This window comes from Rutilus rutilus (assembly GCF_951802725.1).
Source record: "Rutilus rutilus genome assembly, chromosome: 8".
NCBI classification, from domain to species: Eukaryota; Metazoa; Chordata; class Actinopteri; order Cypriniformes; family Leuciscidae; genus Rutilus; species Rutilus rutilus.
In genome coordinates this window covers 27,286,541-27,312,215 of record NC_140222.1, presented here as the reverse complement: position 1 = coordinate 27,312,215, position 25,675 = coordinate 27,286,541, and positions in this window count along the sequence as shown.

Below are 25,675 nucleotides of genomic sequence, written 5' to 3'. Positions count from 1 at the left end.
TTAATTCAACTGTACATTTGAGCTATTATACAGTTTAAATGACTGATAAGTGACACCTGTGCCCAGATGAATGGAGATAAACAATGCTGCGGCCACCAAACAAGACAAGCAGAGGGGTCTGGCAGCTTTATCCGCAGAATGTCACGTGACTTTCATTAAAATGTGGTCTGAAAGTCAGTGCCTTGACGACTAAATAGATGAGACTTAGTATGTCTATGGGCCATTCAGACATGTGGAAAACCACCGTCCGCCAAGCATGGAGCTCATTAAGATGTGCTCAAGTCAAGGAGTTCCTTGAGAGTGGAACACATGGTTCATATTGGCAACTTGGGTTCTGATGGAAACTCCCATAGTCATGCACTGGCATTCTTTCTTCATTGGCACACCCATTTCTGTGGTATGATATTGCATGCCAGCTAATATTTTGCAGGTCTTCCCATATGTCTTGATCCTCAATGGAGGGTCTTTGATCTCAGAGGGGGAGAAGAAAATAAAAGTATCAAATGAACTGTCCATATGTGTTTATTAAAATGAGGGTGTTCTGTTGATGTACAATAATTCTCAGCGAATGCTGACCTTGAGGTGGGTGGCCGAAAGAAAGCACTTACTCAAGGACTTTCTCACATGGTTTGGATCTACAGAAACTATTTGCTGTTTTCTATCATTCATCTAACACTCATTCACAATTATTACACGGCTCTCTGAAATGTTTGATTCTGAATGGTCAGTCATGACATTTTAAGGTTAGTTAGTCCCGATAATGACCCACATCTATCCATCTTATTTTGCAACGTGGAAGTGTCAGGATTATACAATAGAAGTGTTATAGGTAAATAACTAGAAGTATAAAAAGTGCAGTAAATGGGAAAACCATTTGCGCTACAAATCAGTGTTTATGGTTATGCCAGTAGTATGGTAAGAAATACGATTTTGCAATATCAAGCAGTAAATCATTAGCAGAATTTAGAAGATAGAGACAGTTTTTTCACCAAAAAGTAATCACCAACTGATCACCAACTGATCACTCTGATAGAGACCCAATTTCAAAGGGTCTTGCAAAAAGCTGACCAAGGCTGCGTTTAACTCAAACTTCCCTAAGCAACTCCCCTCGGGGGAAATCACCACCGCCATTTTGAAATGCGTTCAACTTCGTCAAGTGGGCCAGGGAAGTTTATTTGGACAGACCTTCAAGTCCTTGATTTTGACAGAGGGAGCGAGTCTACTCAAGATGTACACTTTAGGCAGATCCATAGACCACACTGCAACACGATTGTGAGGTCACAGCAGAACTAAGTAACTTTTTTTACCTTAACTGAACAGCTTCGGAGTCATTGGAATGGTTATATTACTTTTTTCGGGTTGAATGGTGGTCGTTTCGCACCCCCCGGTGCCCGTGAGCGGAAAATTCGCACTTGCAACTTTGAGCCGGCGAGCCGCCAGCCGCCGCATCAGGAAGTCTCGCGTGATATCAGGTCTCACGATGTAAACAATTGCTTTACGGCCAAAAGAAATCTGCTAAAATGCTGTCATTATTGCGCTCCCTCACGCTGTTCGAACCCGAATGAAGAAGACGTTTTAAAGAATGTCCCATCTGCTTTGATGTCGTTGATCTGCTAGCCTCTGGTATCTGAGAATCGCTAACGAGTTTTTACAACAGTGTTGTCAAATATCTAATCCGAAGCTGTGGGGGGAGCACTAGAGAGAAACCTGCGAGCAAAAAGCGAGAATACAGCGAAGAAATCCCGAAACTAAGTAGCCCCGCTTTAACTGAACCCATCCCACACAGTGTATGATATTAGAGTTATTTTGACATTTAACCACATAATACTTGTAGCTACCTTAAGATGACTTTTTTTTTACCCAGATATAGTTTATTGCATTGTTCATTTTTATGTATCATTTTCATTTGTGTAATTTTTTTTTTTATTTTTCTCCAACAGCCATTCATATAGAATGATGCGTAAAACAAATTAATAAGGGAAAATTTTTTAAAATATAGCTGCAAGCAGCGATGATGGGCCCAAGCCCCGGTGGCTTTAGGGAAACTGTGCACGGAGGGCGATGTGCATTTAAAGTGGGCAAATGTAAAAGAACTATGTCAAAATCAAGTCTCAAAAGTACCCCAAAAGACTATTCATGAGTTCACTCTTACAAATAATCAGATAGAGTAAAGAAGTATTCGTTTTTGCCGTGGTGTCTGAGGAGAGGGCTCCCAGCTTGGTATTTTGACCCGAACCCAGAGTACTCTGGTTAGGATAGTAACCAGGCGAGTGTGAGGAGACAGGGTGGTGAAAGGATGCTGAAAACTGTTTAAAAATATAGGTGAGTGGGCTATATATATATATATATATATATATACACTCACCTAAAGGATTATTAGGAACACCATACTAATACTGTGTTTGACCCCCTTTCGCCTTCAGAACTGCCTTAATTCTACGTGGCATTGATTCAACAAGGTGCTGAAAGCATTCTTTAGAAATGTTGGCCCATATTGATAGGATAGCATCTTGCAGTTGATGGAGATTTGTGGGATGCACATCCAGGGCACGAAGCTCCCGTTCCACCACATCCCAAAGATGCTCTATTGGGTTGAGATCTGGTGACTGTGGGGGCCATTTTAGTACAGTGAACTCATTGTCATGTTCAAGAAACCAATTTGAAATGATTCGAGCTTTGTGACATGGTGCATTATCCTGCTGGAAGTAGCCATCAGAGGATGGGTACATGGTGGTCATAAAGGGATGGACATGGTCAGAAACAATGCTCAGGTAGGCCGTGGCATTTAAACGATGCCCAATTGGCACTAAGGGTGCCAAGAAAACATCCCCCACACCATTACACCACCACCACCAGCCTGCACAGTGGTAACAAGGCATGATGGATCCATGTTCTCATTCTGTTTACGCCAAATTCTGACTCTACCATCTGAATGTCTCAACAGAAATCGAGACTCATCAGACCAGGCAACATTTTTCCAGTCTTCAACTGTCCAATTTTGGTGAGCTCGTGCAAATTGTAGCCTCTTTTTCCTATTTGTAGTGGAGATGAGTGGTACCCGGTGGGGTCTTCTGCTGTTGTAGCCCATCCGCCTCAAGGTTGTGCGTGTTGTGGCTTCACAAATGCTTTGATGCATACCTCGGTTGTAACGAGTGGTTATTTCAGTCAAAGTTGCTCTTCTATCAGCTTAAATCAGTCGGCCCATTCTCCTCTGACCTCTAGCATCAACAAGGCATTTTCGCCCACAGGATTTGCCGCATACTGGATGTTTTTCCCTTTTCACACCATTCTTTGTAAACCCTAGAAATGGTTGTGCGTGAAAATCCCAGTAACTGAGCAGATTGTGAAATACTCAGACCGGCCCGTCTGGCACCAACAACCATGCCACGCTCAAAATTGCTTAAATCACCTTTCTTTCCCATTCTGACATTCAGTTTGGAGTTCAGGAGATTGTCTTGACCAGGACCACACCCCTAAATGCATTGAAGCAACTGCCATGTGATTGGTTGATTAAATAATTGCATTAATGAGAAATTGAACAGGTGTTCCTAATAATCCTTTAGGTGAGTGTATATATATATGGGTATATAGGTATGGTTCAAATCCAGCCCTGGAGGGCCACTGTCCTGCAGAGTTTAGCTCAAACCATGATCTAATTATCATGCTCTAAATATATACAAACCACAATGTTTATGAGCTGCGAAAACGAGTGCAAGAAGATGTCTGATTTTGATTTGTAATGATGAAAAACACACTGCGAGTCTTCGACTTAGCCTACAATGTTGGCACCACTTCGACAAAATCTGAAAATGGTCTGATCCTGGTGGGAGGGAAAGGAAAAAGCCCAGAATGTGAATTGTGAACTATGAATGTTTTTACAGTTGCCATACATTTATTCAGTGCTTGACTGGATGATCATTATATTTTTGTCTGTAAAGGATAACAATTATATATAGCTTAGCTACAGAGGTTTAAACAATCTAATATCAGAGAATTTTTTAACATTATTGAAAAAAGTAAGAATACACTAAATACTATGTTGTTTCTACATTAAGTTAGTTTTTTCAACAAGATAGAAATATTGTCTCTTTTTGAGAATTATTTACAATTTTACACGAAATAGTGCTGTGTTATTTACAGCTTAAACATTTGATTTTATAATAACATAAGAAGTTGGAGCATTCATGTGTCAAGCCAAATGTTAAAAAATGCTAGAAAACAGGTTAAGAATTCAGTATTATATAAATATACATATATATATATATATATATATATATATATATATATATATATATAAAATACTGAATTCTTAACCTGTTTTCTAGCATTTTTATAGAGAGAGAGAGAGAGAGTTAAAAAATGTATGTTAAAAATAATTATACATTATTCAATGGCTCTAGTCTAGAGAAGTTGGAACATTTCTACATTAATAATGTCAATAATTCCAAACTTCACCTTAAAATTCCGTAAAATTCACTTTATTTAACAGTCCCAGTGGTACTAGTGATTGAAGCCTCATTTTTTAGCAATGGTGTCCTCTACTGGTGGTTGTATGAATCAAGATTGAATATTTCACTCTTGTAAAGACCAGGAATGATGAATTTATAGACAATTGATTTGCTTATGACTTGTGATCAACAATGCTGCCTTGGATTTCGTCAATAATACACCATTTTCCGATAAAGTAGTAACACGAAAATGTTGTCTTTGTTTTGTTGTTTTTGCACTTGATGAGCTTGAAATAAAATATGCATGCACTTGTCACATTAATCCAATTTTCAGGAGTTGTTTATTATTTTATAGCCTTTGGTGTAGGTGTTCTTAGTTCTGTTTAACAATAAATAAATAAATTATGAAGATGCTTTGCTAATAGGATTAAACTGCATAATGCTGATAATAACGATGTTTGTGATTTGATTTAAGGGATTTTAACAGAACAGAATAAACACATGATTCATTTTGTTGCCTAATGAGATAAAAGCTTTGATTCACATCTATGATGCAGAATAAAAGCTCAACTGGAAACAGGTGCATATGCCTAATGCTGTGTGCCATTAAAAGCGCAATTTTGTCATAAACATTGTGCAGTAATCATTCACGAATAACAAAGTGAAGTAAAAATCCACATTTTAAGATGTTAGTATTGAAGTTTCCTTTAGTTTCTCTTTGTCTCACAAACACGTGATAGATCAATCAGTTAATTCCCTTTTCATGTGTGTTGCTGATGGAAAAATCTCCCAAAGAGGAAGTAGCCTGACTAATACATTCACCCTCTCACACCTTGGCTCCTTCTTAATGGCCATTTCAAGTCCTTCCAGCTGTTCATTGATGGGTGAGTTAATCTCTCTTAGCCGGCTACGCCATGGGGTTCTGATCTTGCTGCAAAGGACATGCTCTGACGCAACACTAACTAAAAGGAGAGCACACTGGCAGGAGGCCTTGGAGACTCAGGGCGATGGAAAGCATCCTACACTGATGTCTACTCAGGCCTATGCCAGTGAAAAGGACACAAACATCATACATAGTTTGGTGTCGATTTGACAAAGTAAACAATTAAGTGAGCATCTATATGTAGAGGGTAATAATGACTCTAAAGCTCTGTCAGAAAAAAAGAAAGAGTCAAATAACAAAGATGGTAGGTGAGATACACATTTTCATGATGGTATCCCATTTCCCTGATACACATTTTAAGGCCATTTCACGAGTTCACACTTACAAATAAGTTAGATAGAATAAATGGTATGTATATTTGGCGTGCTGTCCGGGGAGAGGGCTGCGAGCTCGGATATCGGGCCCGAACCCAGAGTACTCCCCCCGTATTGCTGGTTAGGAAGTAACCAGGCGAGTGTGAGGAGACGGGGTGGTGGAGGGATACTGAAAAACTGTCGAGGAATAGTCAAATAGGTCTCCACTCATGCTGATTGGATAGACATGTTGATTACTGATTGTTGACAGCTGGTTGGAATGATGTGATAATTGGATCAATTATTTGAACGTGCTCCTCCCGAACTTTGTTAATAAAACATCATTTTGTGGTCAATTTCCATACAATTTTCAATTGTTTAGGAATTGAGGAAACTAACTGTTACAGTTTTGCAAGTGGATTTTTTTTGCCCAATCTCGCCTGATACAAGACATCTGCTCAACAGCCCGTGCTCGTCGTTGTCTGATTCTCCTTTACATTTTCAATAAGAGACAGATCTGGTCTGCAGGCAGGCAGTCAGGCACATCCACTCTGTGATGTAGAGTGTCTACTAAACCACTCTGATCTAGCATGTGCAGAATGAGGCCTGGCATTGTCTTGCTTCCCAGGAAAGATGTCATCTTGATGGCAACTCTGTACAATGCCAATATATGCCTCCTTGTCAGTGGTACCTTCACACATTTGCACTAATGCACCCCTATACCATGACAGATTTTTGCTTTTGCACCTGTCGCTGATGAAAGTCTGGATGGTCCCTTTTATCTTTGGGACTGATAACCCTACGTCTTTTTTCCCCCAAAACAAGCTGAAACGTGGACTCATCTGATCACAGCACCCATTTCCACTGTGTTTTGGAGCATCTGAGATGAGATTGGACCCAGCCTTGTTAGGCTGTATGAACTGAGTCAGCCGGAACCGGGAACACTTCCTATAACACCCGATGTACTCGTTACATCATAAGAAGAATGGCATCTACACTAATGTTAGTCTCTCTGTTTATCCCGAGGTTTACTGTAGTCAGCCGGATCCAGGCCGTATCCAGATCAGATGGAGGACCTGCGCTTAGACACGACCACAACGCATGATCAGCCGAATCCGGGCCGTATCCAGATGAGATGGTGGACCTGCGCCTAGACACGACTACAACGCATGATGTAGTCAGCCAGATCCGAGCCGTATCCAGATCAGATGGAGGACCTGCGCCTAGACACAACCACAACGCATGATGTAGTCAGCCGGATCCGGGCCGTATCCAGATCAGATGGTGGACCTGTGCTTAGACATGACCACAACGCATGATCAGCCGAATCTGGGCCGTATCCAGATCAGATGGAGGACCTGCGCCTAGACACGACTACAACGCATGATCAGCCGAATCCGAGCCGTATCCAGATCAGATGGAGGACCTGCGCCTAGACACAACCACAACGCATGATCAGCCGAATCCGAGCCGTATCCAGATCAGATGGAGGACCTGCGCCTAGACACAACCACAACGCATGATGTAGTCAGCCGGATCCGGGCCGTATCCAGATCAGATGGTGGACCTGTGCTTAGACATGACCACAACGCATGATCAGCCGAATCCGGGCCGTATCCAAATCAGATGGAGGACCTGCGCCTAGACACGACTACAACGCATGATGTAGTCAGCCAGATCCGAGCCGTATCCAGATCAGATGGAGGACCTGCGCCTAGACATGACCACAATGCATCCCTGAAGTGTCAGCAGAGTGTGTCAACTAGACTCTCCCCTGTGAAGGCCTCATCGACACGACAGCCATCGGCACTGATCCTCAACAAACCCATCTCCATGCCGGCGTGATGACCCTGATCCTCAACCTGGAACTGGATAAATATTCTGAATGTTCCGATCCAGTGTGACTTCTGACCTGTAATGCTGCCTGAATCATAATCATACACTGTTCATTCGTTGGCCAGAGGAGAAATGCCGTAACCCCCCCCCCCCCCCCCCCCAACTGAGCCTGGTTTCTCCCAAGGTTTTTTTTTTTCTCCATTCTGTCACCTGATGGAGTTTTGGTTCCTTGCCACTGTTGATTTGTCTGCTTTGGCTTTTGGATTGCTTAGTTGGGGACACTTAATTTTCAACAATATTATTGATCTGCCTGCATTGATACCATTATATGAGAACTGAACTGAGCTGGACGATGACATCACTGTTTTCTTTCTGTATAGAAATAACTTTTTTACAACAGAACTGAACCATCACTGAACAAACTTAAGCTGGACTATGCCACTATTTACCTCTAGATCTGCTGTACAGCCGAAACAAACCTTTTTGCAATATTTTCCTGTTATTACTGTAAAGCTGCTTTGAAACAATCTGTATTGTAAAAAAAATTTACTTGACTTGACCTTGCCTTACACAGACTGAGATTTCTCTGGATTCCCTTAATCTTTCCTTAATATTACGTATATGGTAAAATACCTAAATTCTTTGCAATATTGCATTGGGAAATGTGACTTTTGAATTGTTTGACAATTGTCTAGCTTGACAGTTTTCTAGTTGTGGCGAGCCATGACCCATCTTTGCTTGCAAAGACTGAGATGCTCCTTTTACCCTCGCCAATTACCAGTTCATTCATACATTAGCGACTCGAATACTGTATGTAAGCTGTCATATGAACAAGACATTTTGTGTGTCACATGTTTGTGACTGTGAGAAGGTAGTGGAAGAATGCACATTTAATAGCTGACTGAGTCTGGTATTGGAAAAATGATACAGATGATTGATGGGTTTAATACTATATGTCCACATATTTCCAGCTGTACAGTAGGTGGCACTGTTATGGCACTAGCACCTTCTATGACACTTGGCAAACTGAAATACTGTACGCTATTGGGACTGAAATGAGTGGGTGTAGGATGAGAGTGAGTCGTGATGTGTTGATCAAAACACTGGTCTATGGCAAAAGGTGCTAAAAAGGCTATTTGTGTGGTGTTTCAACATAAGTGGAGAGGTCAAGAGAGCAAAGACAGTTAACAAATGCATTTTAGTTCTTGGCTCTAGTTTTTTATTAACTAAAATGTTGTTGTGTTTTTATTTTTTAGCCAGACACTTTTAATGTGTGATTGATTAAACTGATTAAATAACTATGACAAATCAAGTCATGTTTACACAGCGCTGTTAGAACACTGTAATTAGAGATTGACTGAATGTTTAAATGGCAGCTATTGCAGTGCTGTTTTATATTTGAACATCAGACAGTCATAGATGACAGTGAGGACTAATTTAGTTGAATAATGTGGTGTAGGGTCTATTGTTATGCACTTATAGGATATCACGACAATGCATTCGGTCTTACTCGTGACATACTTGAAAATGACCCTCAATAGAAAACAAGAGACAATTATCTGCATTACACCACTGTTTGTCTGTTGGATCGGTATCACTCTGTTGAACCAGCAAACAAATGATGTGTTTGCAAAAACAAACAGAACATTACCAACACTTCCATAGGGAGGATGATGCAATAACATCATAGTTGCATTATCAAGGTAGCAACGGTGTTATAAATGATTTTATAGCCATTTGTCTTTATTGGAAGATATTGTTTCAGAACATTGATTCAATAAGTAGATTATAGGAATTAAACTTGGTGGGGGGAAAAAAACTTAAAAAATGGTTTGGTCTCCCAGACAGTTAAACTATGTCTGTCATAGACCAGCCAACCAGATATGGCGTTTTTAAAAATTATTTTTATTTATTATTATTATCATTATTAGCAGGGTAATACAAATTATGGGCACTTACTCACACAAATGTATGTTGTTTCCATGTAATGCAACATTGACGTTCTGGAAATGTGCTAGGCTATAAAACTTTTAATAATATATTTTTTAGGTTTAAAAATGCTACAATTGTTGGAGAGAGACTAAATTGGCTCATTGTTTTTATTTCTGGCAATTCTGAAGTAGAATCATATCTGTTTTAACGCCTCAGTAAAAAAAAAAAAAAAAATTAATTTTATATATTTAGACAGTTCACAACTCTTGAAAGCTTGCTAGCTCAGACGGTCAGGACACAGTTGTCATGGCAACAAATGACTGAAGCGTAACATACTCGCACTAGGCCAGCGTTTGAGCTTCTGTGGCTGTGAGCTTTTCCTTTCCCGCTCTCTCACTGTTATAAGTTGAACGGACTTGATGACCTGTTAATGGTGTGAAAATAAAAAACGAAACGTTTAAACGCTTTGAACTGTATTTTCAGCTCCAACACGGACTTAGGGCTGTAACCACTGTATCTGTAACAAAGGTTAGTGGAGTTAGAGCAGTTTGTGAGAGAGACAGAGGTTTTCTCCCATACTAAATTAATGTAGCCTATCTATTTATTTATTTATTTTTTGGTAGCGTTTGAACAAACTGATGTTTGAGGGAATATACAAATCATCTATGGTTAGAATATCAATCCATTATATTTACCTCCAATTTTATATAGCTTGAAAAAAGAGATTGAACTGCTGTATTACAGTATTCTAACCCAGACTCTTAACCCAAGGGGAGCTTAGATTCTACTTGAGGACCCCAAATTAACTGGGGGAGAATAGCTGAACCCTGCCTTAAATGCACTCGACCTACTCACATGACAGATAACAAGGAGGGACGCCCACAAGCCAACTCTCCATGGTCGAGCATCTATCCAAAGGGGAGAGATATTCCTGCTTCACAACCTAACAATTACTGGGGAGGAAGGTAAATGGAACATGGTTCCATTCATCCTGCTCTACCCTAGGGGCTAAGCAGCCTATCACAAAGAGCAAGCCAGGCTCCTTAGAGCTGCCACTAACTCCTCTAAGTGTTTGTTTGAGGAAGCTTACATCCCCACTTTTGCCATAAAAAGCAGAAAGCAAAGCATAATGTAACATGCCCAGTAACTCTATCGTCCAGGCTCTATGGAGCATTTTCACACACCCGTCCTCGTACAATCCCTCCACATTCAAATAACTTGAATATTGAAATGGAAAAATATGAGCCCAGTATATGGTTCCTTTCATGAATTCTCTACCTCAGTATGAAGGTCAGGAAAAAATGGCAGGCTTACAGGGAAAGGACGCTCATGAGACTGGCAAACAGCAGCTTCCAAATCCTCAGTTCTCATCCTGCTGGATCTGTCTGGTGCGTTTGACACAGTTAACCACCAGATCCTCCCGTCAATGCTTAAGACGAAGGGCATCTCAGGAACCGCACTCCAATGGTTCAAGTCTTACTTCTCAGGTAAGTCGTGGAGGGATGAGGTGAGGTGTCTAAGTCGCAACATCTAGCTACTGGGGTGCTTCAGGGCTCAGTGCTTGGACCACTTCTCTTCTCCATCTACATGTCATCACTAGGATCTGTCATTCAGAAACAATGTTTTTCCTATCACTGTTGTGCTGACGACACACAACTCTACCTCTCATTCCAACCAGAGGATCCGACGGTAGCTGCTCGCATCTCAGCCTGCCTGACAGACATTTCTTGCTGGATGAAGGACCACCACCTTCAACTAAACCTTGTGAAGACAGAGCTGCTTGTGGTCCCGGCCAACCCAACACTACAACACAACTTCTCCATTCAGCTAGGTTCATCATCCATAACTCCACCCAGGGGTGCATTTCCCGAAAGCATTGTTAGCAAACTACGGTCGCAAGTTCCGTCGTTATCAGCATAGTTCAACGAGTCGGTGTTTCCCGAAACCATAGTTCCAACGGACATTCGCAAACAACATCGCAAAGTTGTGTGGTTGGAACGACAGCTCTCGACCTGTGGTTAGAAGCATAGTTTCTTGTTTGCATGACATGTGGAGTCAATAAATCCTTATCTTGAGCAAAATAAGCAAGCTGACATTCAGTACAATCTGTATCTTTTATTTAATACATACAAATGTAATTTATGTCTTTTAGTTTGCATTTTTTTAAGAGTGCGCATGTGCATTCGTGCTCTAGTACATAAGAACGAGCCTATGATTGAATCTGGATATAAAGCAAAATAACTGAGAAAAATTAGAAATGTTCCTCAGATGACATGTCCGTAATTTAAAGCAAAACATCTAGTATTAATTCGATCTCAAACAGATTCATTTAAAAAAAAGTAGTTATTACTCCACCACGTGCGTGACATCATTAACATGCTTTCTGCTGGATCAGAGATCCAATAGATCACTTGAACAAGCTTGAGGAGCTGGGAAGAAAGTCACTGCTTCCCCGAACGACTCAGCCAGTTCAGCCTGCGAACACCACAAATGTAGCCACCGCACTGCCTCAGCAGGCATAGATGATTGCCCCTCGAAAAGAAGGACAAAAGTAAACAGAGCTTTTTTCAGATCACACATTTTGATGTATTTTGCAGGTGCCCTCTTATACTCACAAGTGCTCCGCTCATGATGTCATTGACTGTCATCGGCCAATAAAATCGCCATGTTTGGTACACATGTTCAGACACCTGAGGGCGTCCCCATAGTGTCAACTTCATGACACCACGTCAAAGTGTCTAGCAACTGGTTGTTTAGCCTATATTACATTAAAGATACACATTATGAGTTTTGTCTGTAATATTTGCAACACTTTAGATTAAGGTCCCATTCTCACTAATAACTAGTTACTTCTTAGCATGTATATTACTAGGATATTGGCTGTTTATTCTTATAAAGCACATTTTAATGCCTTATTCTGCATGACCATATTCTACATCCCTTAATCCTACCCAATACCTAAACTTAACAACTACCTTACTAACTATTAATTAGGAGTAATTAGGAGTTTATTGAGGCAAAAGTCATAGTTACTAGTGAATATTGGACTCTAATCTAAAGTGTGACTGTAATAGTTTAGACAAATAAAGGAATCAATACAATTTGTTACAACATTTCTTATCTTTGTTGTTTAATAGGCTATTTATTGAAAATATCCCATTCAGAGCATTTACAGCATTTAGAGACAGAATAGGATTTCTTTTTTCCCCCTAAATATTTCCTCCTCAAACTACTCGTTAATGGATGAGTTAAGCAACCAGAATTGTTAAAAAAAAAGTCATAATATTCACTATTTCCAGTCAATCCTGGTTTCATCGATAGCGTTCTCACTCTAAAACTCCATTACCATGACACAGAATAATGAAGGATAAAGTCGTTATTTACTCCTCTATGAAATAAATTACCCTTCAATCACATCAGTACTCAACATGAAGCAGGATATGAGCCAAAGGTTGAAAGAAGAAAAAAAAACGTTATAAATATTTAAACAACCAAAAGGGCAGACAGGTCTTTAAAATTAACAGCACAGCTCCATGCAGATATCAGCGTTAAGGGGATTTACCGTAGGATGTATGCACCATGCTGTTACATATGCATATTTAATGACTTCTTTGAGAAAACGTCGTTGTCTTGAGGCGCATCATTAAGCACAAAGTTATTGTGTGTATGCACAGAATGTGTCTATATCCTTTTTATGTTCTTTTGCCATGGAATATATTCAATTCTATAGAACTTTTTCACTTTTATGGGTCGCATCCCTTGTTTGCACATTTGCGAAGCTGAAATTTACATTCGGCATGATTAACATGGATCAGGTATGGTCTTTTACATATTCATAAAGACCATGTTGTCTGAGTGAATCAGCTGTTATGTGAATTCCTCATCAAGAAGCTCTGACCTTACGCTGTATTTGCATCCTTTTGGGACAAAGCGAGGTCTGATGAATCACAGTGAAACGGCAAAGTTCTTGCATTTATTGTTACAAGGTAATGGTAAGGGAACATAAATATATACACACATTCCGTGCACATAGTTAAGTCCTTTTGTTGCTGACGTTAGAGACCATATGGTAAAAAAAAAAAAGCTCATTACCTACCTTTGCCGCTTGTAAATAAAGGACGAATTGTTCCTCGGTATGATGATACTTCAAAACGTGACTCACTTCTGTTTATTTTCATGCTAAATATGCTAATCTATTCTCCTTGGACAATTTCATCTATTGGCATGAATAGTTTGTCTTTTCAAACGTACAAGGACATCTGCTGGGCCAATCAGTTTGGGTTAAACTGAGAAAACACTGCAGCTTCTGAGCACCTTCTGTTAAACTAAAAAACTATAACTGTCTGCGACAAACCTACATTAACGGAAAACCTACATTACACCGCTTAAATTAAAGTATTTGATGGATAGATGTTCACTGGATTTATTTCATTTTCTCTCTGCCTTCTCTTTCTTTCTCCTCTCTTACAAATACACACACTCATAGATTTGTCCTTGAGATTGTCCTTGCTTTTTTCAATGATCCTTGAATTCTTTATATCCGTTTGCTTTTTAAGGTTTGTAACAAAGCATACACCATTTCGGGCAGGCATTATTCCACCATTTAATGAATGGCGTCTGATTGGATAAAACATTGAGCTTTATTCCCCGGTGAATAATAGGTAAATGCAATATTAGTCATAGTTTGTATAACATCGAGAGCTGGCTAAAAGAATTTTTCTTTGAGGTCACGACGCACGGATTGTAAGCAACTGCTGCTGTGACTGAAACGGTATCAATTTGAAACTCTCAAGGTGAAGATGAGCAAACACTGTATATATTACAATGAATCTCTTCAATTTAAGAAAGACAGCAGGGTCTCACTTTTGTCTCTAACTTGTTCTTAACTGCAGACAGGCAGGATCTCACATATAATAAAACAGCAAGAGGTTTTACAGGGTCAGTTTTAGTGCAACAATGCATGAAACTGAATCTTCAACTAACTCCAAGGCAACATTCCTAATTTTCATTTAAGTTTAAGTTTGTCGATCTACTGTATATATATACACATTAAAAAATTATATGATTAATAAGTTGACAACATGTTTTTACATTGCTTTAAAGCGGGGCTCAGTAGTTTCGGGATTTCTTCGCTGTATTCTCGCTTTTTGCTCGCAGGTTTCTCTCTAGAGCTCCCCCCACAGCTTCGGAATAGATATTTGACAACACTGTTGTAAAAACTCGTTGGCGATTCTCAGATACCAGAGGCTAGTAGATCAACGACATCAAAGCAGATGGGACATTCTTTAAAACGTCTTCTTCATTCGGGTTCGAACAGCGTGAGGGAGCGCAATAATGACAGTATTTTAGCAGATTTCTTTTGGCCGTAAAGCAATTGTTTACATCGCGAGACCTGATATCACGCGAGACTTCCTGACGCGGCGGCCCGCCGGCTCAAAGTTGCAAGTGCGGATTTTCCGCTCACGGGCAACCGTGGGGGGGGGGCGAAACGACCACCATTCAACCCGAAATAAGTAATATAACCATTCCAATGACTCCGAAGCTGTTCAGTTAAGGTAAAAAAGTTACTTAGTTCACCTTTAACTCACCAAAAGTTAAGCAATTTTTATAAATTATACAAGATTCAACTAATTTTTAAAGTCAGTTCAATGTAATTTAAAGGGGACATATCATGCCAAATGCACTTTTTTAGCCCTTAAATGCATTTTGTTGTCTCTGAGTGTTTAGAAGTACAGAAAATATGAAATTATTCTCTTCAGGTGCTTCGTTGATATCTTTATATTCTGTTTTGGTCATATTTTTCAACCTGTTCCGATTTTTCTGTTATCTATGACGTTTTTTGAACTATTACGTCACAGTATTTGCAGCGGAACTGCCAAATAAGGACATTGACTTCCGGCCCAACACTTCGAGCAATCCGCCATTTTTATTTCTCGCTGCAATTTTGTAGTCCAAGCTAAAGGATGCAGAAGTTACGAGAGGGTAAGTTAAAATGTTCGGTTGTTGGATGTAGTAACCCACACGCTTCATTACACCGTCTAATGTAGATAAACTGCCGCGCTTGTGACAAGAGCGCATGTTTAACTGAAAGAACGAGCAGAGAGAGAGACCCGGTCGCGCGCGCGCTCACTCTCTCTCTTCAGAGTCAGGCTAAAGTGTAAACAAGACATCACCGTCTCCAAACTAGACGCTGTCTTGCTCTCTCTCCCTCGCACATATTAATCAAAATAAATCGACACGGTGGTAAAAGGTCGGAAGACCAAAGTTTCATGTGTAAATACAGTACACACCAGTGCGATACATCCATATGAAGACGTTGTTCTACAGGTTCGTCGTCTTCATTTTCATCTCGCTCCGGCTCCGACTCTGGCTCGAACATGTAGCTAAGGCTGGCTGGACAAGTCTTCCGTTGTTGACATTTTGTTAATAACGTGTGAATAAAAAGTTTCTGTGCCGCTACATAATCGTATCTCTGCTATCAAACTACAAAAATGGCAGAACGGGGTGGAGTTGAACCTCTGCAACCTGGAGAGGGGGCGGGGTATGAAGTGTCTCAATTGTATTTAAAGATACCGCACCAAAACGAGTTGCTCTCAGACGCACATCAGAAAAGGGGTAGAAAAGGGGCCTGTGGAGCTATAATAATGAAGAATTCAGACCCAAGCATTGCAGTTCTGCTTTATATAGACTACAAATGTATGATTTATATGTAAAAAGGAACAATTTAAAAGCATGATATGTCTCCTTTAAGTTGAAATGACTTAAACATTCAAGTAGATTGTACTTAACAGCAACTTATATACTCAATGGTTTTGGTTTTAGTTAACAATAACAACACTGATATAAAATAAACAATAAAATATAAATAATGTATTCGACCCAAAATTTTACATTCTATACAGCCAGAATAATATTTCTAAGCCTGCTCATTTATCCAGTGTAGAATTGAAAATATTTAATTCAAGGTTATGTCTTGTCTCCTACACCTCAGTCTGCTAATTGGAGACCTCTGCAATGGTCCATTCAAATAATGGTCCATTTAATTTTGCTATTCGGATAGTTCTCAGTTGATAATCTGATAATCTAAAATGAAGGCTTTCGAGGTCAGACAGGGCCAACCCATTAAACATGTCATTATGTGTACCAATCTAGGCTTGATTTTCTGTACAAATGAGGATGCAGTCTTTGAAGAGTGTAATTTCCCTAGTAAATAGCAAGAAATCTAGATTGATTCATTTGTTCCTCAGTACATAATGCTAGCGGGACACCTGAAAATACATTTTTATTTCTGGGAACTCAATGTCCTGTTTTGATAGATAAAAGCTTACCTTGGGTTTGAATAATGCTTGTTTGTATTCATATAATCATGGAACAATGATCATTTTGATTGTATATTAAGGTGGTGATTGTGTTCTGCTTTGGGAGTCCAAAGATGAATGTTCAAAGGTTACAAAATTGATGTGCTTTTAGTTTTAGTTTAGTTTACTTTATTATCCACGTTGTGAAAAATGGCCTCTGGCTTCACCATACAATACATCCAAAACAATAAATATACATAAATACAATATAAAAATTAAAAAAAACATATCAATCACTACACATTCGATGGCACATACTTTTGGCTCCGAACCATGTTTTCAAGTAGACTCGAACTAAATTTCAGTTGCGCCAGTTTCCAAGTATATTATCAATATTACCAATTTTAGACTCCAGTAAGTTCATTTAGTTCCTATATTAGTGTCATGCCATCATTCCGGTTCCATTAGTGTTTAAACACCTGTCAAAAAGTGACATTAAGTTAGAGTTTCTGTCACAGCACCATTTTTGTCCAGCGCTGTGCGTTGATTATTTCCGGCATGAAGCATTTTACTCAGCTCTGGCTCTCTCTCCGTCAGGCTGTTGAAATAGCCGATTAGAAAGTGGTGAGTGGTAAAGTTTCCATGGCAACTGTGAGTCATTCTGCAGCAAGCGGAATAGTCACACTTCTACAATAGAATGTGCCCCCCCTCCCCCCTCCCCCCTCCCTCGTGTCTTTCTTTCAACACGGCCTTTCTTTGTCATTCTTCTGACAGGCGCAGAGGTCAATTGCATTTAAATGACAGTACACATGACAGAAGGACACTGCTGTTTGCGCTAGACAGGCTAATAACTCATGGCCAATGTTATCAAGCAACTCTCCAGAATCGTATTCATTGCAGATTTTGTTTTATTTTTGTGAGTCTAAGTAATAAAGAGCGCTCAGGTTCATTAAAGAAATACATGGGCCGCATGTTTCGGAGTGAAGCGCAGCACTGTGTTTATTTACACATGAGCAGCTCATGATAACAGTGTTTTCAGTGTCTCAGAGAGTTTGGGTCACTTACAATGTACATTTGGGAACGCAGCATACACCAACTATATTCCCAAACTTGTAATGAGTAATTAAAGTGATTATAAACTGGGTGTTGTCAACAAAAATTTAGTTTTCTGCCAAAATAAAAGCTTGACGGTTTAAAGTTCGAAAACGAAGAAATGAAGGCAGCCATGAATATTAATACTGTCATTTTACAGTTGTACTGTAAAATAAAATTACTATTATTATTACATTATTTTTCTTAAATACTTTTTATTTAACAGGGAAATATTACAATACAAATATTTATTATTTATTATTAATAATAATAATAGTAATATAACAACAACAATTACTATTACTATTATTATAGTAATATTTATATTACTGCTGTTAAATCTATGAATCGTGATATATATATATATCATATATATATTGCATATATATATATCGCATATATATATATATATATATATATATATATACAAACTGTGTTAGATGCGATTAATCGATTTAACAGCACTAATTTAAGTATATATAATCACAAGCTTAACAAGCACAGCAAAAAAAAAAATTTTTTACCCTACAAATCGTGCAGCCCTATTGCTGAAGTTGATTGTACAGACATGAATGATTCCTCAAATCATGTGATTTATTGAGGAAAGGCATTCTAAGATTACTTTTCTACACGATTATGCTTACAATTTCCGTCGGCAGATTCATAAAATGTATATATATATATATATATAAAGATATACAGTAACTCTCAGTAATGGATAACAATTCTAAGGCTTTTTATGTGAAACATTACTCTCTGAATAAACGTTTATGTGGTTGTGCTTTCTTTAGATTATTTTTATATTTATTTGTCACCACAACAGATAAAAACTATGACAGAAGGATGACGCAACAGAGCTGTTATGGAGGTGGACGCAGACAAGAGGAACCCTACGTTCATCATCCTCATAAGAGGAGGAAGAGAAGCGGAGGAGGGAGAGTGTGTGGGTGGATGTGTGGGCATGAGCTGGATCCTAATCAGCTTTCCAGGGATCTGTCTCTCTCTATCTATGTCTCTTTCCATACCTCTCGGTCTCCCCTCTCATCTCTCTTTCTCTCTCTTTTTGTCTCTTTCTATTTCTTTCTCCATCGCAGTGGCACCTGCCCATTCATGTGGGCTACACTCCCTATGACTCATTCATAAGCACCAGCACAATCTCTTAACAAGTTCCCACTTTCCTCTGCCCACCCGGCCCCTTAGGAAAGCATCTGCTAAAATCACCTCACATCATGCTCCCTGTGCAGCTATTACCATTCATCATGTTGAATGTAAAAAAAGGGTTGGGGATAACATAGCAGGAAGCATTAGCATCTCGTGTCTGGGGGGAAATGCTCAAACAATCAGTAAGGTTTTCAAGTTACAGACTTATCTGAAAGTCCATCTGTGTTTTATCTGATTCCAAGTTTTTTTTCGACGTAAGATGATACACTTTATGTGACGTCAGAACGAATGCAGGAAAGATAAGACAAAGGAAGAGATAAAAGACAAAGGTTGCTCTTTCCTTACTCAGTTTTGTTTCAATCGTTTGTCATTATTGTATTTCTCTTTCTTCTAAAATTCCTTAAGAGAAATAAAAGACACTGTAGTCAGAATTATTGGCACCCTTGGAAAATGGTAAATGGCAGATGAGTTTGGTGCAAACAGGAATAAAAAGTAACCCACGCCCACGGTTAAATATACTGCTGGATCTTTAATGTTGTGGGCCTATTGTTTTGCTGGAGGTCCTGGATACATGGCATCTTGATAAATCATGGCACAACAGATAGAAAATCTAAACCTGACAGCCTCTGCTAGAAATCTTATATTGGGCCGTGGTTGGATCTTCCATCAGGACAACGATCCAAAACAAACTTCAAAATCAGCACAAAAATGGGTCACTGAGCACAAAATGAAGGTTCTGCCATGAGCATCCCAGTCCCCTAACCTGAACCCTATAGAAAACTGAAGAGGAGAAGCACCAACATGGACCTAGGAATTTGAAGGATCTGGACAGATTCTGTGTGGAGGAATGGTCTCTGATCTTCAACCTCATCAGGCATTATAGAGAAGACTCAGAACTGTTACCTTGGCAAAAGGAGGGTGCAAAAAGTATGGAATAAAAGGGTATTTCATAATGAGATTTCCTCCCCATTTTACATTGTTTTACTTCAATGAAAGGTTAGATTTTTTTGTGTTTTTTTTTTTTTTTTAACGCAGATATATTTTTACAGGCTTCTTTGTTCATATTTACCAAGGGTGCCAATAGTTCTGACCAGGACTGTGTATATTTAGCTCTGATAATGTGGTCTAATTCGAAGAGAAATATCTGAATGCATGTAGAATATATAAAATAATAACAATATTATACATATAATGAATATAGATAACATATTTGAGACATTTCTAATCACATCTAAATAACTGACTTTTGACTACAGACTTATTGGCTGAGCAAAACGAGAGACATTGTTGAGATCACTATAACTCTAGAGGAGACACACATGAGATTTCTGTTATCTTTTTCCGGAGACATCTTGTAAGCAGGAGACTTAAAGGTCCCATATTGTCAAAAATGAAATTTCCTGGCTTTTTTCATGATAACAGAGGTCTAGGGCCTATATAACTACCATATAAGTTTCAAAACAGTCAATCCACAGACAAATGCACACACCCTGCATAAAGTATAGCCTGGCTAACGTCAGACCTCGTCTCATTGAGACGTGGTCTGGGAACCACATGTTCATTTTCTCGTATTTGAGGCGTGGTTTACTAATGCCCAGAGCCGTTTATTGGGCGCTACGAATGTCTATCAAATGCGCCTGTACGTAGCTCATAGCCAATCGTTTCAATTATACCAGATGACGTATGTAGAGCGACAGAAATTCGACGAGGAAGAAGACGAAATAAACTTGGGTTCTAAACTACTTAGAACACTATCTAAGGCTGCATCAAAGGTAACTTCGCGTCTGATGCCATGTTGGATCCATAGATATAAACAAACTGCTTCGGTGTGTCGCATAGACGTCGTCATCTTCTTGCTGCTCCCTCCCCGTTCTGTGATTGGTTCCCTTTTTGAGGGGAAAATCTGGTCCATGGTGCCCAAGGCTGCCTAGCAGCGTGAATAAAATCGCGCTGCATAAAGTAGTGACTTCCGTAAAAATGTGATGTCAGAACTACTCAGTCACCGCCTTCAGTCCCACCTCAAGCACTGCCCACCATCCCTCCCTCCTTTTGCGCAACCCCAGACCACATCGCTGCTGAGCAACAACAACGGAAACATGTCGAGAAAATGCTTTTCAGTCGATGTAGAGACCTGCACTCCCGCGGGACCTAACGCAACAGAGTGCGGCGCGGGACTAGATTTGATGACCGAGTGAGGGCGCGGGCGGTAAGGTAGTACTCGTGTGTGTGCGGGTTGCGGAAGAATAAAACGATTTGCGGGACTCCCGCAAAATAGAAATATCTAAAAATAAAACATATAAAAACATATAAATCATTATTCATATGTTGCACAAAAGCAACAAGAATAAAACTAAATAAAAACGATTTACAGGCCAGAACGACTTTCTATTTATAACATGTTTGCAGCGTTGAGCAATGTAGCCAATCACAGACATATGTGTTGATTTCTTGAACACAATGAGATGCATTTAAGATAGAATCCACTCACCGCTCAAAACTGAGTTTTTGTTCTGTGCTGAATTCTGCATGCTGGCAAATCCTCTGATTATAACAAACGGAGTGTAGACATTATGAAAGATTTATTGTCCAGTCAGCTTCATTGATAATAACGGAGCTTTGTGAGATCGCGATGAACTGATCAGCTTTTTAGGAATTATTAAGGAAGCGCACTTTGCGCTATTTCTGTCATGCCAAATCATGCACGTAGTAGCCTATGCTTGCTTTTATGTTAAATTAACAGTGGTTTGTGAATGTTTATGCTCTAATAACACATAATTTATCACCATCATTACAGGTGTTTTATTTTCCTTACTTGTGAGCATCACCAAACCACAGCATGCTACAGCATACATGACCCTAGTCACTTGTGGTTGGTCTGGCCGTGCGTCATTCAGAAAACAACAGGCCAATCAGAAGAGAGGCTCATGAATATTAAGTAGACAGGCCAAACTCGACCTGTCCTTGGCAGAGCTCCTAAGAAAGGAGCTGTAAAAATATATTGAGATGGTTTTTGGTACTTATACCGCAAATATATATTCTTAAGGACATCAAAACCTAAAATAAATCTTCAGAAAGGTGTACAATATGGGACCTTTAAGGAGTAAATCTCATCTGATTGCTGTCTAGGAAAAACAAATGAGATACAAAAGAGATCTCAGTTCTGATTTTTCTTTCCTGTGGGAACCAGATCATTTGGCACATAGATTCTGAAGTCTGGTACGTAGAAAAGTCCAGTAACCAGTTTTTAACATTTTCAGCACGGCTTAATTGGAGAGGAGAGCCTGAGTGACCTTCTGATAAAAGTGTGTCTTATCCTGTCTGAGTCATCGGTGTCTCCCACGCATTTTATCTCTCTAGCTCTCTTTCCCTCGTAGAAGGGAATGGGGCAATTGAAATGATGATGCTTTTCAGAGTACCATTCTGCCTGTTGATGGGATGGGGTGGTGAGTGAGTTACATTTCATCTCCATTAATTTGTCCATTGCTGGTGACTCACTGGCCATCTCTGCTTAATGGATTGCACAGGATATTGTTTCACAAAGCAGAGATGTTTCAGACACCATTTGTTCCTGTGATTTCAGTTTGTAGGCACAGTTGACACTTCCATTTTAAGAATAAATTATATGCGCAGATAAGTCTGCAAGAGCAGTGTGCTCTTAGTAGACACTACAAAATTATAGCGTTAGAAGGTGCCTTTCCACTGAAACCATATGTGCTGTCACTATGATGATGAGAAGCACATCATATTCTGTAGCCTCGAGCGATGCATATGTACACCAAGCACGCTTCACAGGGTACAGTCATCCTAATGAGTGCCAAGCTCCGAAGGGTGAGACAAGTCTTTTTTCTTCTCTAAGCTTTTATGCCGAAGTACTGAATGAGGTTTCAATTAGCTTAAAATGCAATAAATGACATGTGTGACCATGCAGAAACTATACTACTCAAATAAGATTTAAAGGGCAATGTTTATTATCTAGCATGCTACTAAAGTCTTGGCAGATATAAGCAATTTAAACTGTACAATCTTTCTCCTCCAGGAAAGTGGACCAAAAATTGTGATGATATTGATGATGTCATCCTGCACTGCACAGGTTTTTAACCAATCAAATTCGCTCTACAAAGAGAACGTCCCTTCCCCTAGTACCACGTCCAACTAGCAAGTAGCAAATTATGATTCATGTTTTGTGACATAAACTAGAATACTGTCAGGACAACTCTCTGAGTGTTTGGCATGTTAATAGGTATGACAATGTTGATATATTGGTCTTGGCGGAATAGATCTGCTACGCTGCTTCTGCTGTTGATCAAATTCGGGACTTGCTACTGCCAATACATACACAGACACACGGCTGTGAGCAAGTAAGACATGCTGCTGCTGTACAATATAGGATACATGAATTACCCATAGCAGATTTATACAGGTGGAGCTGGGGATGGTGGAGGGTTTCTGAAAGCATGCTGCACTGCTAAGGCAAATGCCAACCAAGTTTTTAAAGGTTGAGCATGCAAGCTCATTGGCTACTGATGCAGCAGGAACCAATCAGCTGTGCCCTATAGAAAATTATGTGATTGCAAGCAGGTTACTTTGCGCCATCTAGAGTTTCATGACAGAACTTTGTATTTGTTGGATATTAATGTTGACTTCATGTACTATCGGAAATGTCCTATTTCCCACTTCTGATGTCGTAATTACAAGTTTGTCGTGTTCAAGTGCTTTGTTGATGGAAAGAATAGAAATCATTGAGGACAGCAGGTTAAAGGGATACTCCCCTTTTTTGGGAAATAGGCTCATTTTACAACTCCCCCAGAGTTAAACAGTTGAGTTTTACCGTTTTCGAATCCATTCAGCCGATCTCCGGGTCTGGCGGTACCACATTTAGCATAGCTTAGCATAGATCATTGAATCGGACAAGACCATTAGCATCTCTCTCAAAAAAATGACCAAAGAGTTTTGATATTTTTCCTATTTAAAACTTGACTCTTCTGTAGTTACATCGTGTACTAAGACCGACGGAAAATGAAAAGGCTGATATGGCTAGGAACTATACTCTCATTCCTGCGTTATAATCAAGAAACTTTGCTGCCGTACCATGAGTCCAGCAGGCGTAATGATATGACGCAGCGCCTGAAAATAGTCCCCAGCTCAGTAACTTCCAATAGACCTATTTTCAGGCACTGCGTCATATCATTACGCCTGCTGCACTCATGGTACGGCAGCAAAGTTTCTTGATGATAAAATGAGCCTATTTCCAAAAAAAGTGGAGTATCCCTTTAATTCAAATGCATACAAAATGCAAAAGATGGTTATGACTGTTATCAAACATACACTACAGAAATGGTTTTCTCTTCCACCATGTTTAAAGTTGATGGCCAGCACAACTTAACCAGAGTTTCCTTATCTTAAATACGACTTGAGAGGGCTTCATGTCCAATTTCTGACTAGAAAACTTGAATAAATTTCGATAGCAGGAGACAAGGCCAACCCAAACTAATTTGAATAAGAAATACATCAACACAGAACAGTGCTTGTCAAACTATTTCAAAGGACCTTTAACAGACTGCAGAGCTTTTTGTTGTCCTTTTTAGCCCTGAACAGTCCACATGCTTGAACTTTGTCAAACATACCATGGCTACATCCAAAATTACAGAATAGCTAACTATTTAGAAGGTGAAAAACAGTATGTAAAATAGTCTGAATTCACAGTATTTATAAGACAGTAGGCGAAAAGTTCTTGGATGGTGTTCTACTTCGGGTGAGATTCTGAAGTGCGCATTCAATGGACACTTTACTATCCAATGAGACCACAGGAGAGGATTTGTGAATGGCAGTGAAGTGACCCAACTGACACTGGCAGGTCACATGACAATTAAAACATGGCGTATAGTACATCCGAATTAAATTCACACATTCATACTATATAAAAATAACTTTATTAATAGTCGCAAAGTATGTGAAAGCAGGATGTCTTCCTGTTGGTCCTGGAACAACATTCCAATCGACCAATCAGATTTTAGAGTTGGGGCTTGAGTAACATTTTTTATCAAGGAATTTGAATGCCGGCCCATTTCAAGCACTGTTTCCAATTGGCTTTTGATAGTCAATGGTTAGAGTTGAGGTTAGTGATAGGGTTAGGAATATGCTTGTTTGACAAAAAAGATCTAGAATTGGTCTGTGGTTTTTTTCCCCTTTATCTTCCCTCAGAGCATCATCTTTGTACACCCCAGTGATGAGTGTTTAGCCTCAAATTTGAATGATAAATTGAATCACGATCAAACATCCGGTCCCCAATGGAGAGATGAATCGCAAACGCCTATGACATCCATTGGGTTGGTCATCTTCAATTCAGATGAGGAACATTCAGTACAGCACAGGAACATGTATAAATAGGATGTGTCAGTGGTGTCATTGTTCGCGTTGTCGCGCAGATGATTGATAGCCACTATCACAAGAGTAAAGGCCCTTTCCCATTCTCCCTGGTTACCAGGGGTTGCTATTGATTTAGAATCATAATGACTGTACAGCCATCTTTAATTTATTAGCTTGGCTGATATGAATATTTGATGTTCCCACAGGGATATTTCAGCGCCTAAGATGGAGAATGGCAGGATGGAACATAGACAGGTGTAGATAGCAGTTTGCCGGAGCGAGTCGACAATCTCTTGATCTTGAGAT